Here is a 19,455-nt window from a genome sequence, read left to right on the forward strand (position 1 = left end):
AAATAAAATAATATTTTCCCTTAATGCCCTACTATAAAATGAAAGCATTGTGTTGGGGACAGATTTATTTACACAAATAACTTGGACAAAGCTATGGATAAATGTGCACTTAGTGGTTTGCGGCTTATCTGTTCAGTCTGTGGTAACCTTCTGACCAGACATAGTCTACTATATTTTCATATTGTATTTTTTAATAGTGAAAATTGAATTAACAGAATAAATTAATTTTCCAGAATGAATCCCAAGCCACCTGCCCAAATCTTCCTCATCCCCCTCAGATGCCACCCACTTCTCAAAGCCTGCCAAGGTCTTTTAACCTGGAACAACTCTCTTAGCTCTCATGCCTTCCCAGCACTGGCCATTTTTGTGGCAGCTCTTCTGTTAGGTTACTGACGGGGCTAATGGTCATCTGGGAACATGTCTTCCCCCCAAGGACAGGGACCTAGCCTTAGTCAGCTTTTACTTGCCCACCTTACCTTCTAGAGTGCCACACATGTGGGTGCACTATGAACGCTTTCTAACAGGAATTACTACGTTTCTTCAGTAGAATTCGCATGGGAGGGAAAATGGTGGTGGCTGCTGAGGAGCGAGTGGTGTTGATGGAGGATGGCACAGGGGAAGAAGAGCAGAGTAAGAGGCAGAGAACCGGACTGTCGTCCAAGCTTTGTCACTGCATTGTTGCCTGTGGCTTTGAATGAGTCACTGAACTCTCTGAACTTCTGTTTCCTCCTCTTTATAATGAGAGAGTAGGATGAGTTGGCCTTTAAGGCTTCTTACAATACCGAGATTTTAACATTTTCTGTTTTATGCTACCTTTATCTAAGGTAAGGTGCTGAGAAGAACCCCAAGCAAACCGAGAGATGTTTTAAAATGGAAATCACCCAATAGGATGATTCCAAGGCAAAAGGAATCTATTCTACTTTGAATGATATGGATTATTTTACGTAAATATGAGATTTAGGGTAAGGAATTTATTACGTTTATTTGTGAATGGTTTAAAAGAAAAAACCTGGCATTAGAGGAGTAATCCCAGATTATCTCCACTTGAACTATTGTACAGATTGCAAAATACATTATATTAAAAATAAACATGGATTAGAATTTTAATAGTCTGAATTTTTGTGGTTATTATTATTTTTTAAATCTTACCATACTCTTTTTTCTTCATTTTCTCATATTAGAACAATTTGGAGTTGTCTCTGAAACTTGAAATATCCTTTAAAATAGCATTGTATGAGGGGCTGGCCCCGTGGCGTAGCAGTTAAGTGCGCGTGCTCTGCTGCTGGCAGCTCGGGTTTGGATCCCGGCCGTGCACCGACGCACCGCTTGTCAGGCCATGCTGTGGCGGCGTCCCATATAAAGTGGAGGAAGATGGGCACAGATGTTAGCTCAAGGCCGGTCTTCCTCACAAAAGAAAATAAATAAATAAATAAATAAATAAATAAATAAATAAATAAATAAAATAGCATTGTATGAAATGTATCTTTATTAGTAGAAAAGGATAGAACCCTTTTACATGTGTCAGGTTACTTTCAGTTCCAAACTGCAGAAGCTTCTCTTGCGGTGTCAAAGCAAAGTTGGTAGGTGATTAATTGTAGTGTTTGGGTAGTACTCACCGCACCAAATTATTTTATTGTTGGATCCTTTGTAATTTATTGAGGCCACTGTAATCTGATCTTGTTGGCTCATACATATATAAACGTTTCACTTCTCTCTATATCAATTGTACCGAATCTGCAATATAAATTTGGCAATCCAGTCAACTTTACAATTCTTTTATCAAGATTGACTTTCCATCTGTCTTCTTGAGGACCAAGAAAGAAACTATAAATTTCAAGGCTCTTTTTTTTTTTCTTCTTCTTCTTTTAAATGCAGTGGAATCTTTATCAGATGAAATCAACCCTTAAATGAGTGAACTATTTCTACTGTCCAAGTAAATTTAAAGCAGAGGGTGTTTTTTGACAGCTTTGTTAATATAGATTTTTATTTCTTGCTGGTAATTCAAGCATAATTGAGGTCTAGTGTTGAGCTTTAAGTACGTTCTTGAGACTTGAAAAGGAAGCTTGATGAGGTGTATACTGCAGCATAACCTCTCAATTATTCACACATTTATATGGCTGCAATCACCAAGGCCTCTCATTGTAAATATTATGAACACTTGTATAACCAGACATTGATATGAGCTAATAGGCAGTGAATTACAACTCAAATGATGAATACAAATGGTACTCAGAATATAGCCAGTGTCATCAATCATAATTAACATCATTATTGTTCATTTCTAAAATCTCTAATGCTGTATCCAGTCACATTTAAGTATTAACCGAGTAATTTCCAAAACCCAACTCAAAAAGTCAGATGTGCTTGACAGTGACTTTAGAGCCTCCAGACTACTCCCCGGCTTAGTTGAGGACAAGGAGGACTGGCATTTTTGTGTCTTGCTCTTTTAGATTCAAGTAACTTAGAAGGTCTGTGTCTATCATTCAGCATGATCTAACAGCTATATTTAGTAAAGTGCCTAACTTTGGATTCTGCTAGGATAATAATATCTAACAAAATCGGGGGAAAATCCTATAACAATGTTATTAGTGACCCTTACCTCCTTTTGTCATTTCCTGCCTAATTAATTGAATCATTCAATAAATACTAATTGAGCCATTATCTGAGGGCAAACACTGTGCTAGGCACTGGGGGACAATCCAGGCAGGCTCTCTCACTGTCCTTATAGAGCTTAGGCTCCAGTGCCATAAGAAAGATTTTGAGTATTCTTGAATTAGTTTATCCTGGACACAACCTCTAAGTAATTAAACAAAAATGAGCAATGGATTGACACGTATGTTGTTAGAATACATTCTAATGCATTCTGTTAGAAGCAGTCTGGGTAACTCACTTCTTTCTCCTGGTGGATTGAGAATAGAGTTGTAAACTAAAAGACTGCTGGTCATTTTTGTTTCTTTGCTTGAAGCAGCTGGGGAGATGGCTGAGAAGATAATAAAGGACTAGGCAATTGCTTAAAAACGACATGCTGAAAGAAAGAGCTCCAGATTGCCTTGCTGCACTGTTTTCATATTGATTAAATACTCTTGGGATGAGCAGCAACAGAAGTGTCTATTTCCATGTTAAATGAACAAGAGAGATCTGTGTTTAAGTTCTACTGCCGATTAGAGTCATATACAGTTTGTTATACATCCAGTTAATGTAAGCATGATTATGGGTAACAAATGATCAACAAGAACACAACAGGATTTGGACATTTTTTCTAAGTTCCTCCTCACTAAGTATTGTTGAAAACCCAGACCAAGGATAGCTAATAAAAGAAATTAATACAGATACTGAAAATAATGACTGATATTATAGCAGCAGCATTTTCTTGACATTGTGTGTCTACTCCAGGGTCCCCTACTGGATGCTACTCCTCGGCTCACTGTCGGCATTGCTCATCTGCAGACTCTTCTGTCTTGGTTATTTCCATGTATCAGGGCCCTAAGACCATTTTGTCCAAGTTTATTTGAAGTACAATTTTGTTGTTTTAGTTGTTTATTTTTAATCAATTTTATTTCCAAGCACCTTGCTCCACTCACTGTAGTCTGAAAAAATGCTTGCCTCTGATTACTTATTAACAGAGAATGCCTTTTTGCTGTGCACTCTTACAGGCAGAAGATTTTCTTCTTTTAATAAAAAAATACAGGAGAGAAGACTTATCTTCAAATTGTTTCTGGATTGAAGTAAAAACAAGGTTCCGCATTGGTTGGAGATACAGCTGCCATCACAGGTCCTGTTTTCTTCTCTTGAGAATCCTCCCTGACAGTAACAGCTCACTGGGGTAGTGTTTTGCCATTTTCTTGCCCACAATGTTGTGAGTTCTGCTTGGATGTCTCCCCTCACAGCCTCTGCCCTGCTGAATCAGTGGTCCGCGGCCTGACAAGAGCAGATCGGATTGATGGAGCATACTTGATCCCAGGATGGCTTGTCCATAGACTTGTACATGAACTCCAGCAGGGGTGTCTGGGCAGAAAACAAGAGACATCCTCTCTCTGCCCTCTTGTTGGAATTTAGACCTGAGGAAATTCAGAGCCTGAGCAGGTTAGCTTTAGAATCTGAACTGAAGGGCCATGAGATAGACTTGGAACCAGGGCAGCAATTACAGGCTGTAATCGTGAGGATGAGGACCAAGAGAATGGGGGAGAACAAAGCAGAGATACACTGAGAAGGTGTGAGTGGGGGTCCATGCAGTCCCTGAGAGAAAGGGAGAAAAACAGACAGACACACACAGAAGTTCATACACAGACACACAGCAAAAGCCATTTCAATTCCTGACTGCTTTCTGCTTCCAATTTCAGTTCACCCATGCATCTTACTTTGGGGACCTTTGAGCCATCTTTGCCCCTTATGACCAAATGAGTCTTGAAAACATCAGTGAAGTTTGATGAACTTTTGTTGAATATTGTAGCACTATAATTAATAGTATTGCAGCAACCAAGGTAAGTGAACTACATGATATCTGATGTAATTGTTGCCCTTCTGCTACCTTTTGCCAATTGTGAAAATTTCTTCTAACTATCTAGACATTAGACTGTAGTTGGAAAACCACTAGAAATTATTTTCTCCCTTGTTATCGATGTTCATTAAAAAATCAAAAACTATCAATATCAGAACCCAGAGGTCCATATTATGCAGTCCTTATAATTTCATTTTAATGAATGCTTTATGGAATTAGTAAATTGTTATGTATGACATTAAAAATAGGTTATGATGAAGTTTTGTGCTGAATATATGATCTGGAAACCACAAGACACTTGTGTTTCATTCTCATGGTGTGATACTTGCCATTAAACTAGCATTAATGGGAAATGCCATGTTCTGATGGCAGCTAAATGTAGAACTCTATATTCTTTGGGGTAAAGTGAAGGAAGTGTATTTGGGAGCATTTACATATATAAATCTCTTACTCTTCATTTGTGCAGTTGCTTCTCTCTGTGGCAAGGGCATATAATAAAGCTTTGGTTTTGGCAAGCGTAGGCTATCACTCATGAGTAGGTAGGTCTTTCCAAACAAGCTGCTATATAGAATTTACAGCATCTGTGCTCACTCACATAGTTTTCTTTTGCTGTGTATTTATTTTCTTTTATTAGCTTTCCATGCTTTTGTCATTGTTGTTTTTTTCTTCTGTCATCCTCTTAGTTGCCATGGAAAAAGTGGATGACTTAGGTTGGAGTGGAACATAATACCGCTGTAAACATAAGAAGGTAAATAACTTCTAGTGACGTAACTTGTGGTTCAGTGGATTACAGGTATTCATGTGTGTTCTTTATATCCATGTATTTGATCATCTTGGCCTGTATTCCCTACTCAGCCCCTCCAACTATAAACACACACACACACACACACACACACACACACACAGAAAAAAAACCCCACCTAACACTAATTGAGTTAGAAACTGTGTTTTTTTGTTCACATGATGAAAAGAAAAAAGTTCTGGGCCAGGATAATTCTAATGGTGAATTTTTTTTCCTTTAGAATTTTTAACTATGGGCACACTGAATTCAGTGCTGGAGGCAGCCATCACCCTGTGAAGAGAGATTATTTGTCTCATTAGCACTGTGGGAGTGCCATGAGAGGGTCCATGACCTAGAGCCCATCTTGCTTTAATAATGGCTTAACACTCGTAAAAGATTTTTAATGGCTACATGAGACATATTTAAATATTAAACGCCATTCCTTTTTGTTGATTCCAAAACCCCAATGAATAAGACGCCTTTGTCACTTCCAGGGTTGAGAAAACGTGCCTGGCTTCTCACGCCAGTGGGTGAACAAAACAAACCCAGGAACAGAAACACCTCAACTCTGCCCTGCTAACCCATTTGCAAACTTAAGAGCTACTTGTCTCCAGGGCTCATTGGCTGCCTTGAGTTCTCTGACTCAGAAACGAGATTTTCATCTGTTTGAGACCCATTTCTAATCCTGCTCTGGAGAATTAGGAAGCTGCTCACATATATGCAATGAGACTTTGTTCCCAAACACAACGTTTTGGCTTCATCCTGATGTGGCTCACTTGCTTGGATTCTCTAGCCTCAGCGCTGCATCTGACGAGGTGGATCACACCCTGGCTCGGAAGAGCACTCTTTGCCTGTATCTAAGTTTGGACAGACCGACACTCGTTGGTTCATCCGTGCATCAGCTTTTAGATTGCAGTAAGGGCTCATGGACCTGGGACGATGCAGCTGTTTCCCCAAGGCCTTGTGATGGAGGGCAATGCTACAGGAGAATCAGTGCTGTTTGTTTAAACAGAGGGAGTCCTCCAAGGTCAGCACCTGCCATCCCACCCCAATTGAGTGATGATCCTGTGTAGGTGACAAGACCTGAAAGAATTGTATATGTCTTTCTTTCCTGGCTTCTGCTGTGCATGCCAGACCTGCACTTTTGGAGACGCTTTGATTGACAGAAGAGAAAATTGACTTACAGGCTTCCTGTCGTGAGTAGAGCTGCTGGGAGAGTGAGGGTGGCAAGGCATTCTCAAGGAGAGAGCTAAGTGGTGTGAGCCCAGAGGCTCTTGGGGTCTGGCAAGTTTTGTAGTATTTTTTAAATATTTGGGGTACAGCAGAGCCCAAAATGTATTTTGCTCAAAGTACTATTTCCCTTTCATTTTCCAAAACCATATATATTCTATGGAAATTTAATCTGTGTATTTTGGAATCACTTAACCCTCATTCATCAAAATACTGCAAAGTTAATACTAAATTTGGGTTCAAGAACTCTCTTGAGCTCTTTGATATGAGGTTTTTTCCTTTGAACTTGAAAATAAAATTTTGCCAGCTTTGAATGAACCCTGAACCCAGTGCAGTTTGGAGCTTACTTCTCAGATGATCTCCCAACCACTGTGGGGAGTTTTACATGTGTCTAGGATAAAGCAATAATGGGGAAAAGGCTTTTGGGGGACAAGGCCCTCAGAAGCTGACCTTGGACATTCATGGGCTGTTCCTCTGCGGCCTCCTGGCGCCCATTTGGCTCCGCCAGCATGCTGTCTCTCCTGGTGCAGCCGCAGTCCCAAGTTAGTGCAAGCCCTGCCCGTGCCTGGTGCTTCTGAACCTCGTGTGCTTTGTTTATTTACAATTATATTTTGTTTTCCATAGGGTTTATGCACTAATTTTTATTTTTAAGACATTGCGTTGAAATATCTTGATGACTGAGTGTTTTGGTGCCCTCTTACATTTTGTGCCTGAGCATGGGTCTCACTTGCCTCACCCTAGTTCCGTCCCTGCCTTGCACCTGGGGCTTCCCTGTCTTCTTTACTCTGTGGCTCACATCAAACATGCGTATGGCATCTGGACAAACAGACAAACAACTCTTACCTGGAGAGCTTGGTGGTGGTGGGGAGGGCTTCGGAAGGGGTTCAGCTAATCTTCAAGCAGGCCTCTGGTGCTCAAATCCATTGGAAGCACCCCAGGGTGCAGTGTGGGTGGGGCATGTTGGTTGAGAAATTCTGCTCTAGCCCACTCTTGACTTTTGGTCCAGCTGGGCTTTTTCTTCCTGGGACCAGATGGCCTGTATCCAGTGTGTCTAGTCACGTGGCCCTTCTCGCATCTGTCTGAGTTAGTGCTGAGGCCGTACAGTTGTCAGGAAGTTATCTGTAGAGTGCAGAGTAAGAATGGAATAAAGATCCTTACTCCTAGGACATAGGATTTTTCCCTCAAAATGATTATGTTGTTTTAATCTCACACAGATTGGAAACCAGAAACATTTCATCCACTCTATTATCATCCCAGTGATACCTAAGAGTAGATCCTGGGCCCAAGGAAAGGAAAGAAATTTGTTTGAGTTCACACAGAATATTATTGTCAAGATTGGTTTTCAATTCCAGGTCTTTCTATTCACAGTTAACGCTTAATTATAGTAGTTATTTCCAGCAATGATTAAGTGGTGCCAGACCCTGTGTTGAGCATCTTGCTAGGAGCATTGTGTCATTTATATTTTAAGACCGTCTGAGGTTGGAACTATTATTGTCCCTATTCTACAGATTAGAAAACTGGGATTTAGAGAAGTTAAATAACCTCCCAAGATTACCCAGATAGGTAATAGTGGGATCTAGAACTTTCTTCTCGAAGCTCTGGTTCTTACCCATCGTTCCATACACCTCCTCTCCTGTAGTCCACACACTGGAAAAAGTCAGTTTCCCCTCTTTTACGGGGCATGCTTAAGATATTGAATGGATAAAATGCTATAATTCTTGCATTGAAGTTTCTATTTCAATGTTTTTTTGGATTATAATGAAAAATCCTCAGTGTCTAAGTTATTGCAAAGCTGAGTCCTTTTCCTTTTCCATGTTGCAGGCTTCACAATACTTTTCCTCTAGAGTTAAGAAGCCAAGGTTCATCCAAGCAGCTGCCCCTGGTCTGGTTTCTGCAAGTCTAGATGGAATCAGACAGGTACCAATTCACCATAAATGTTGAGGGATAGGAAGCTCTAAAGAATTCAACATTCATTTGGTAGCAAGAATGTCTGTCTGCTATCCTTACAAGCCTAGGTCCAGACCTACTGGTATCCAAAGCTTCATTGAGAGCTTCCTCTAGACTATTTCTTCAACCAACAACCTAGTCTGTAGACTTGGCCTATTTCCTGGATATCTGATTTAGAGAACATGGTGTCTCGGAAACCACCAGGTCCCACCTTCATGTGAGATATCACCCTCCCTGCCCCCACAGACCTTGTGAAGTTCAAATGAAGAGGCTTTTTAGGAGAAGGAGCTCTTTAGCTAACAAGGCAGCTTAACAGGTCTGGGATTGAGAGCACAGCAGCCTGTGTCCAGGACTAGTTATATAAGAGAGCCTCCAAGAGAGGACAGAACATGGTTTTCTACAAATAAATAAGGCAAAAAGGCTACACTCAATAGTGCCACAGCTGGGAAGCAGCTATGAGCAGTGAATTGCTCATGCTAACAAACCCAAGCTCTTTGGAAAACAGATGTTGAGCCCTGGGACTGGCACTGGATCTCCACTGGCAGGAACTGCAAGGTTTAGAGATGGAAGGGTATCTAGAGACCATTTGTTCATAAACACAGCTGAGGGCCAGCAACCTGCTTTTATGCCCTGCCTGGGCTGCACTGATGGACCCCTTCCATGCAGCGTTGCCACAGTGAAGAAGGCAGACATACAAGGCTTCTGCAGCCCACACTCTAGAGAAATAATTAAACAGTTTTTCTTAACCTCTTGAACTTTTCCTTTATTATTGCCATCCATTATGTCTACCTCCTCAAATCGCAGAATCCTGAAACTGAGCTCTGGGGTTAAGGGTTTATTGTTTAATGGAGATAGAACATTTTGTAAATTGCACGAAGTCACAATGTTTATAATAGAAGTTTCTGGTGTACCGAATCTTTTCCATTTAACAAACAGTGAGCTTTGACATGTGTTCTTCCTACAGAGCAAGAAATGTGGGGTAAGTGCAGTACTGGCATGAACACACTACCAAATCCTTCCTGTAAACCAAGTGACATCCACAGTCAAATAAAAACATTCCTTCCACCAAATACCAGGAAATGCTAGAAGTATCACTATTCTTCTAAGGTCATGCTAAAATGAAGTTTTGGCTTTTAGACACAGAGCAAGGATGAAGGAGGCCAACATTTTTGTGCAATACACATTTGTTGCTACAAGTCACCAGGGACGACATCCTGGTCCAAATGTGAACATGTGTGTGGAGAATTTTCCTAGGATTTAACCTTCAAATGAAAAGTGTAAATATTTTCAGAAAATGTATGAATGTTAAAAAATATTTCTGTTGTCTTTGTTTTTGCTAGAATTTGTATTTTCAAGTCAGAAACGGATTTGCTTAAAACAAAGCAAACATCCTCAAAAATGTACCCAGCCAAAATAACCAAAGTATAAATACCTAGGATTAACAAAATGTGAATATTCTTCACTAAAGAAACTTAACCAAGAATTGGAAGTTCTTGGGAAGTGATAGGAAAGAATGTCTTAACCCTAAATTTTTAACCCTTTGTGTTGGAGAACTCATCACTATTTTTAAAGGAAACAAATGTGCATGTAACACTTTCTTGTGTGTTTCTTTGGGGACTTTATTAAGTTAATGTTATATAAAATCTTTTGGACCATAAGTGTAGACAATCAAAACCAATGTAAAAAATGACTTTCCATGAGTAATTAGCATAACAATTTTCTTAAGGCTTAATAATTGGCTTGTCGTACAGGATGCATTTTTGGCTCATTTTTATGAGGTCAAAACACATAAAGTCCTTAAATTTTGTGTTTGTAATAATTCAGGCAGATTTCCCTGCAAAGTTTTCCCCTCCCAAGCTGCCCTTAGAGGGCAATACTCGCTTAATTTTTTTCTTGCTAAGTTTCTAAAATAGTTTTATAGCATTTAGTGTTTGTTTCAATAGACTCATTTGCTTACCACAGACCAGGCAAGGCCTCTGCAGGGACTCCATCCCGCCACTTCTGATTGGCCAGCAGGTGTCACTGTGGGTTTAGGTGGTAACCCAACTGACTGCAGAAAAGAATGACTGATGGGGGTGGGGCGGGGGGGGGCGCGGAATGAAAGAAGGAGAGAAAGGGAAACATGACAGCAGGTTCTTAGAGCAAGAAAAAGTTAATCAAAAATCCCTTATGTTTACATAGACCTTTCCTTTAGGAGCTCAGAGTTCTTTATACTACCTTGCTGGCTCCTGCAGAGCCAGAGACTTGGTGATGCTGAGTCAGTCACTCAAGATAACTTTACCTGGGAAAACAGCCATACAGATGATCAAAGTGGAGAAGTGGATTCTTGTAGTCCTTTCGTAATCTCTCAGGCCTTACCTTTGTGCTCTGTGGCTATACATCTTTCTGAACCATTGGCACCTTTGCTTAATCTCAGAAATGTACAAAGTCTTCCAGCTCTTTGGTGGATCATAGACTTGTGGCCTGAATAAGATTTTGGCTATCACTAACCTCAGTGGTAAAATAAATTCTGCTGTTTCATTAGTTGAAGGGGCATCTTGGTCTGGAAAGTTGGTTCTTGTGTCTCCCAAAAATCTGGATTGCTCATTTTCAACAGAGCTAGCCTGTTCAAGTCATATATCTTTCTGAGTACATGGAATTTCTTAATAAATAAAATTTCGATTGGTAAAATTAACACATATATCTTCAACAACTGTCAACTTTAAGAATGGATGGCCGTAAAACCTCCCTGCACAGAGAGGAATTCACAGCTGGCCTAATTTGAATAACAGGCTGTAAATGGATTTCTTTTTTGGCTTGATATGTGGAAACGACATCCATGTTGCTGGTGCAGAGAGCAGGCAAGTTGCTGAGAAAAGATACATACCTGACTTCTCCAAATAAGGCACAACACATGTGTGAAACATCCTCATTTTAGTCGAGTTCTGAAGAAAACAAAGCAGAAAAGGATTTTGAAGGAAAAAAGGTCTTTCTACATTCTAGAGAGCTTCTGCGCCACCGTCACTCTCTAGCAGGTGCCCTGTGCCACCCGTCTCAGACCACGAGCCACCACCTCCCGAAGAAGTGGTAGCACCTCATTCCCGGAGGACGACGACACAGGGGGGGTAGAAACAAAAATAACTTCAGCTCTGCTATGAGCTTCCTGCAGTTTCTATCTGGTTTTGATTTTCTCACCTTTATGTATATATAAGGTTCTTAATGATATAATACATTCTTCTTGTGCTGGTTCTAATTAATAATTAAAATAATAAATCTCAGAAAAAAATGGATTAAATGTGCAGTTTCAGAAACGTTTAGAAAATTTAACTACAAAGTCTGCTTAGTCATCCATTCATAAGGATAAATCATTCTGAAGTAAGCTGATTTGGTTCCATGGAAGATAATACAAAGGATGGCTTATAACGCTTAGTAAAATTTCTTCAGGAAATCCATGCATTTATATATATATATGCCCCTTTCCCAATTCTGAGAAGGCCATTTCATTTGTACCTAAGAATGTATCATTAATGTAACATCATTTTCTATGGTGCTCAGTGATTAAGACACTTTTGCTAGGATTTCTGACAGAATGTGTAGGAATCGTAGCAACAGGCACAGTAAGCACAAGCAGCTGGTGGGTGTGGGGTGGGGAGGAGAGGAAGAAGGAAGAGGGATGTTAAGGTATAGAAATATTTATCCAGGGTGACGGAGCATCGACAGAAGTTCCTTTTCAATTAGATGTCTACATCTGAGAAGAACGGAGTCCATGGCCATTGGTTTATCCTTTGAGAAAATGCCCCTCATTTCCATGACAACTTCTTAGACTGTTAGAAATAACAGTAATCACTATTTCCTCTGAGCCACTATGCCCTTTGTGTGTTGTGACTGTTGCTGAACCCTTCATGGCATATGATTGATATTTTGTGTCTGTGTAAGCATGTGTGCACACACACTTGTGTGTGTTCCCTCCTGGGGTCCAGTCTCTCTAGGACAGGAGTTGCGTGTTATATATCTCACACCCTTAACCCTTCTGCTTTCATTCAGAGTGTTTGCTGGGACTTCAACGACTGTTTGTTGAAGGAATGAAAATTATAAAGGATACTTTTGTTGGCAAGCATTGGTATTGCCAGATTACTTTCATGTAGGCTATATAAATAATTCACTTCTTGTGGTTTTGTATCCTGATGTGAAAATTATGCATTTACTGTGTTTTCGTAGATATTAATGGGAGCTATTAAAAAGGAGAAATTATTTCTAGGTTGGTGGTCTGATGCCTGGTATTGAAGAGAAAATACTTGAGGTAAATTTTAATTGTGGAAAGAATAAATATCTACACATTGCTTTGTTAAAGTTTAGCAATTTGTGTGCACGAGTTTTCTATTATTTCATGAAGAACAACTGTAAGATAGTAATATTCTTTAATTTTAACATTTAGTATAAAAAAGAAAACAGAGTGGTAACTAAAGCGATAGAAGTAACCAATCTGGCATTGTGATGTTTCCTTCCTTCACATCAAATGTTTTGTTTAAAAAGTGTATGTTAAAAATGAAACTATAAATATAATAACTTAATTAAAAATTTTAAGGAAAATGTATTACATTTGTGTTTTGGTACAGGTTTAGTTTAGTTATCAGGTTTAGTTATTATGAACCAGGTGGTATTATGTTTTTGTTGGGAAAATATTTTTAGAAGTTATTTAAAGAATTATAGAATGAAGCAAATAAAATCATTACTTATACTTTTTTGGGGGGGCGCTATAAGGAAAATGTGGGGAAAAGACTGATGTTTACTTACAATGATTTCATTATCACAGTTCTACTTTCTTTGCCATCTGGGGTAAACTCTAAGGCTATGTCATGAATTCCTGAGCCACAATAAATCTGTGACTGTCAGACTCTGTGTGTGGGTAAAATGGATAATTTTCTGACCTTTAGTAAGCTTTCGCTAGAGCAAAGGAAGTCCCTCCACATAGTGTTTCCCCACTACAAGACAGTGGCAGGAAGCCAAAGTGTGCCCTTTGACAAATCCCCAGTCTGGATGGCTTTCCTGGAGCTACAGGACACTTACGAATCTGCCCAGCCTTGTCATTTAAAAATTTTTTTTTTTCTGCAGAAAGCCTCTGGAAAGACCTTTTCGATGTGCAACCTGCTGAAGGAGATGTGAGAAAATGCATTAATCATGGATTTCTTCGAAAGAAACTTGGGGCTGTCCTGCTGATTCAATAGGGCCCGCCTCCTGCTCAGTGTGAGCCATAAGACTGTCACAAAAATGCTGGCGGATAACTGGGACATGGATTTAAGGAAAACTAAGATTACAATAAAAATAAATTAGGATTTTCTGACCCTCAGAGATGAGGTTCAGTCACGGTTGGCTTTCCTTCTGAAGGACAAAACTGATAGCAGTTAAAGATGTTAGTAAATATATTGTTCATTCTTGTTTTCCTAAGCTTTGTCCAAAATCTCGAGTTATTCTCAACACTGTTTATAATTAAACTCATTCTCATTTTAAATCATCACCAGACAGAACTGTCTTAGAGCAGTGGCATGCGGTTAATCTCCGACTCTTCAACCTGAGAGTCAAGCACGTGTGTCTTCACCGTGTGTGGGCACTTCTCATATCATGGGTCTGACAGTGTTGAGACGGGTTGGCTTAGTTATTAGCTGCCCAAAAACCTTTCTGAAAGTTTTCCCTTTCTCAGGTGGGTGTTCAGAGCATGACCTCTCCCCTCCCAACACTAAAAAAAAAAAAAAAAAAAAAAAAATAAGGACCTCTCAGAAATTCTTAGGTAATATTTAAGCCTTTTGGTGGGTTTAGGACATTTCAGAATCACCTTAGTGTTATGAACCAATACAATTGCTGAGGTGATTTTCACACATACTTGTGAATAATTCCCTATCTTTTGAAAATGAAAGAACCAAATAAAAAACAGCCAGGTCTACAAGTAAATTATTGGCCCGGAATAGACCCACATCTAGAAAGAATAAAATAAAATTAAGAATTACACTAAAGAATACTAGACTGGTTTTCTGCTAAGATTCAGGTGTCTAGGTAGTTAAGATTGCTTGGACATTTCCAGAAGCTGACTATAAACCTATATTCTGGTGTTATGTCTCACCATTCCACAAATTTACTCCATCGTCCAGCTAATTCATGTGACATTCTCTTCCTATCTCCATGACTTTCTCTCAGCTTTGAACATCTCACTAACCTGATCCAAGCCCAAGTCATCCTTCAGAGTCCAGATAAACTGCCCCACCTCCCTAAAGCCTTCTCTCCCTTTCCTGGCCTGACAGAAGCTCAAGCCTCCCAACACTTGGGGCACTTAGGGTGACTGCACTGGTGGTGACACATCCTGACTCGCATCAGAATTATTTGTTGGTATGACTTACAACTAGGAGGCAAGTTTCTTGACACTGAGGATCATTTCTCATTTGTGTCTGTATCCCTACAATATTTAGTACAAATTGCTTAGCTAACATTTGTTGAGAGATTAAAATATGAAATTATCTTCGATGCTGGCAATGAAATGATCAGATTCCTTCTTTAAACATAAACACAGAAATCCTGTAGAGAACATGAATGGCAGTCTTGTTTCACTCCCTTTAATCACAAACTATTCATTTTTTCATTCATGCCTTCAATAATGGATTGACTTTTAAGGACAGCTGTTACTTAGGGGCCAAAAGGGCTTGAGAATAAGTGGGCAAAGACTGAAATTAAAGTTAAGATGATAAACTTTAAACAATATGTATATTGCTGATAACGTATCAGCAAAGAGGTGGAGCGGGTGTCCTGGGTACCATGCTCTGGCTACAAAGGCTTTACTCTCTCACACCAATTCAGAACAAGTTCTTAACGGCCATCCCACCTTCAGAACTCCCTGCAGACTTCTACAAAACAAAGACTGCTTTGTAGCTCAACTTCTCCCTCTATCCATTCCTACACCCTTCCGTTCTTACACATGTTGCCCTCAATAGCACTTCCTAATAACCTCCTGCATGCCTGTTTCCATCTCTGAGTCCACTTCCTCAGGCCATTCACCTTGCCTCCCTGCTCCACTCCATGTCTACCCCTCTGGTTTTACTGTCACTCCCAATATAAATAGTCCTACCAGATTCAGCTCTACCGGCCAGGCAAGACGTAATCTTCCCCCAAACTCGAGAGGATGGGGGCCAGCCAAGTGTTCTAAGTTAGGAAGGCAAGGAATAAGCAACTAACAGGAATCAGGAATTCAGCCCAGGAGCAGGCAGAGAAAGTACCAAGTGATATCAATTATAAAGGGGCTGCTCTGGGAGCAAGTAGGTAAAGGGGTTAGAAGAAGCAGGCATCGAGCCAGGCTGTTATCGACAATCTGTGAAGGAAAATATGGCCCCAGGATTGGCAAGCTATGTGGTTTTATAGGTGTGAGAGACCTAAATGATAGGAAAATGATTTCTTAGGTGGTTGTATTTCTTTGTCATGCTGGAATACAGTTTGTGATATTACCCAGAGTTAATTCATGATAGAAGAAATAATGGACAGGAGGAGTGGGTATCTGTGGGATGAACATGTAAAACTAAAAAGCCTCTTGTGGTGATTTACTTAGAAGCCAGCAACATGGTTCACCTTCAGAACATATAACCTCTTAAGGTAAAGCAGACCTGTAGTATGACCTTCAGGTTTTAAGCTGAATCACGTAAAATTGTCATTTTTCGACCGTATTTGACCTACAAAAATGACAGTTTTATGTAGTTCAATCAATTTGTTGATTGTCTTACAAAAATGTAAATATTATTTTCTTCAATAGTGTATCACAGTACCTGGTACGTTGTCTAGCGCACAGGTACTCAATACAAGTTTTGGAAAAATTAAGTGAGAAATCATTACTTAGCTCCAAATATTTTTTGGCCGTAATTTACTATATTACTTAGGGCTCCTTCTATTATAAGTAACAGAATCACAATTTATGTTAGTTAAGCAAAGAAGATAATTTATTGGCTCACACAACTGGAAAGTCCAAGGCTATCAGGCATTGGTTTCAGGAACAGCTAGACCCAGGGGCTTGGATAATGTCATACAGATTTGATATCTTGCCTTTGTTCAACTCTGATTTTTTCTCTGTGTTGGCCTTATCCTCAGGCAGGACCTCTCAATTTGATGATTCCTAGTGGCTCCAGGCTTATAGTCATCAGCTTAGCAAACCCCAGAGAAAAGAAAAGTGCCTCTTTCTCAGTAGTTTAAGTCAAGCCTCCTGACCTTGACCCTCACAGAATCTATGTTGGCAATATCCGAGGAGCTAAGGTGGTGGGTCAGGTCCACCTTGGTCAATGGGACTGAGAATGGGAATGATGGTGGTTGCCTGATGGAGGATCATGGTGCTGATACCAAAATAATACTTATAATAATAGCTGGTACTTACTGAGCACTTATCTCCTACACTCTATTCTGAAGGCAATCCCCTCAACAGCCCTATGAGGGAAGTACCACTATTATCTATGCTTTATACATGAGTAAATTGAAATATAGAGAGGTTAAGTAACTTGCTCAAAATCACATAACTGGGAAAATACAGCTAGGATTGAAACATAAACAGTCCATTTCCTTAACCACTACATTCTGCTACCTGAAAAAGGGTTTAGGGAGAAGGGAAAACATGGATGTCTACTCTACTTTGCTTATTAATTTAGATAGCCGATGGTTTGGTAGCATCTAATTTATGATGACAAATGGAGAGTTACTGGTTCACTTGTTATCAGAATGATGCCAAGGAGACCGTTTTCTCTAAGGCTGTGCCAGAAGTTGTTTTCTGGCTGCTACGAAAGTGATTCCTGACACTCACAGGTCTCTCTTTTTGATTTCCTCCCGCATCCTCCCCAGCTTGATGACATCCACCAAGTCATTTGATTTCATTCAAAAACGATATTTAGATCAAATTCAATATAGTCAAACAATAACACTCTGTGGTTGTTTAAAAATAGCATTAAATTAAATATTCAAGTTATATTATGTTTAGGGTCCTTCTTGCTTTGACATTCCAGCAGGTTTGGGATATCTTTGAGTCATCTACATTCTAGTTGACCTTTTGGGTGCTGGGATTGACTCCCTGGTGAAGGCTATAGCTCCCTTTTGTGCCTCCGCTCCCTACCCATCTCCTTGAGAGTAATTTATCAAAGCTTACTTCTAATAGGTAAAGAGTGGCGGAGGTTCAGATGTTCTATTATTTCCCCTTAAAAATGGTGGATGGTGCTTGGTTGAAGGGAGCTCAGGAGAACTGGAGAAAACAGAGGCCTGAAAGTCAGTTCCCTTGCCTGGGGCTGATAAGCCTTCTCTTTGAGGTAGAATGTTTGATTAGTCTTATTTCCTGTACAATGGGAGTGGAGTTAGGTAAAGGATTTAGGTCAAGATTCTTCCCAGTGAGGCTCCTGCTTGGCTGTCAGGCATTCACAGCTGTTGGTCTGGTGGTTGTAATCTCTACTCCTCTCTGCACATCAAGATTCTCTGTGACTTCTTAGTTTCTGCCTTCTCATGGCATTAGCTCTGTCCTGCCCTGGTGCTGCCTCTGGCACTCACCACTTCTAAGTGACTCCATCTCAGTTAGTTCAAAGTCATAAGACTCTTATTGGTTCACCCCAAATTATAGATGAGTTCAGTGTTAGATCAATGATTTCCCTCATCCTATAAACTGTGGCCAGAGAGCAGGATCATGTGGTACCAACATGGCCTTGGGACTATTCCTTCAGTAGGGGCCAGGGGTAGAGAGCAATTTCAGGGAGAAGGGTACGTGTGCAGGAGTTGGGGTGGGATAGAAGAGCATGGAAATCATTAGTATGTCTGCTACAACATCCGAAATTGTTCCTTGTTATAAAACAAAGTAATATCTTAACTGATACATCCACAGGGAAAATACAATGAGAACTGGTTTTCATGATAAAAATCTGTAGGTCACACTTAGTCCTGAAGTGACTTCTGAATTCCTATAGACTAGCTATGGTCATCAAGGGGTTTTTGCAATTACAAGTAGTTAGCTTTCTGTTTCTTTGAAACTGGTAACCTGGGTATGCCATACAGATAGCTCTCTACTAATCAGGACATTGTGTTATTCCCAGTACCCATTCAAGGTACAAAAGAGATTTTCCTGCATTTGGTTATTAAATGTAATTTCAGGAAATAGAAAAATACAACATAAAAACAATGACTGAAATTGCCAAATCAAAAGCCTTATTATTCATGAGGAGGAAACCCTGATTGGCAACAATTAAAAAGTCACGTAATACCAAGTGCTAATGAGGCTGTGAGAATTCTCGTGTATTGCGGGTGGGTATAGTCTAGTGCAGACATTCTGGAGAGCAATATGTGAACATGTGGTGAAGACAAGTAGATATCTTCCCCACGACTCAGTCGTCGAACTCAGATAAATTCCATAAGAGAAATCCTTCCGTTGTCTAAAGAGGGTGTGTATGAGCATGTTCAGCGCAACTTACTTCTGGTAGCTGAGACCGGTGGCAACCTGACCTAGGTGTCCACCACTGGAAGCAATGGATGAGAAAAGTGTTCTGATGCATTCTACATAATAATATACAGCAGCTTGAAGTAATAAACTAGATTTATATGCAGAAGCATTGTTAGATCTTAATAAAAGAGTATTGAGTAAAGAAGCAAGAAACAGAAGGAGAGCGTAGTGCAATATTACGTATGTAAATTAAAAACAAGTACTGCATGGAGCGACACGAAGTTCTTCAAGGACACAGGGATATCCAAGGACATACAGTAAACACATTAGAGGGGCTGCCTATGGGAGGGAGGGTAATAAGAGGGGGGATGAAGGATGAAGGGGGAAAATAATCAAGTAAAAAACAGAGGGCTCTGCTTGGCCACCTGAAGATAGTGAGCCACAAACTGAGGAAGATGATAAGTCTCAATATTCTACACCTGAGGTCCAAAGAAGACACTAAGAAAAGTAGAAAGGGGAAACACTTAGCTAGTTTAGTAAGGAAACCCGGTTACAAGTGGAGGGAAAGCTAGAAGCCAATGCTCTATGGTT

At 40.0% G+C, this 19,455-nt stretch overlaps 1 long non-coding RNA gene across 2 annotated transcripts in view; it reads left to right on the top strand.

The window, feature by feature from the left end:
- LOC131420763 (uncharacterized) overlaps window positions 1-14,175 on the top strand; it is a 157,834-nt gene extending 143,659 nt beyond the window's left edge. The window contains exons 2-6 of one of the 2 annotated variants that reach the window (XR_009223670.1): window positions 825-962; window positions 3,654-4,083; window positions 4,341-4,481; window positions 5,182-5,291; window positions 13,548-14,175. This is a non-coding gene — a long non-coding RNA (uncharacterized LOC131420763). The remainder of the gene's footprint in view (window positions 1-824; window positions 963-3,653; window positions 4,084-4,340; window positions 4,482-5,181; window positions 5,292-13,547) is intronic. The other variant, XR_009223669.1, reaches the window with a different exon arrangement.
- Window positions 14,176-19,455: the final 5,280 nt, after the last annotated feature.

This window comes from Diceros bicornis, chromosome 24, assembly GCF_020826845.1.
Source record: "Diceros bicornis minor isolate mBicDic1 chromosome 24, mDicBic1.mat.cur, whole genome shotgun sequence".
Taxonomy (NCBI): domain Eukaryota; kingdom Metazoa; phylum Chordata; class Mammalia; order Perissodactyla; family Rhinocerotidae; genus Diceros; species Diceros bicornis.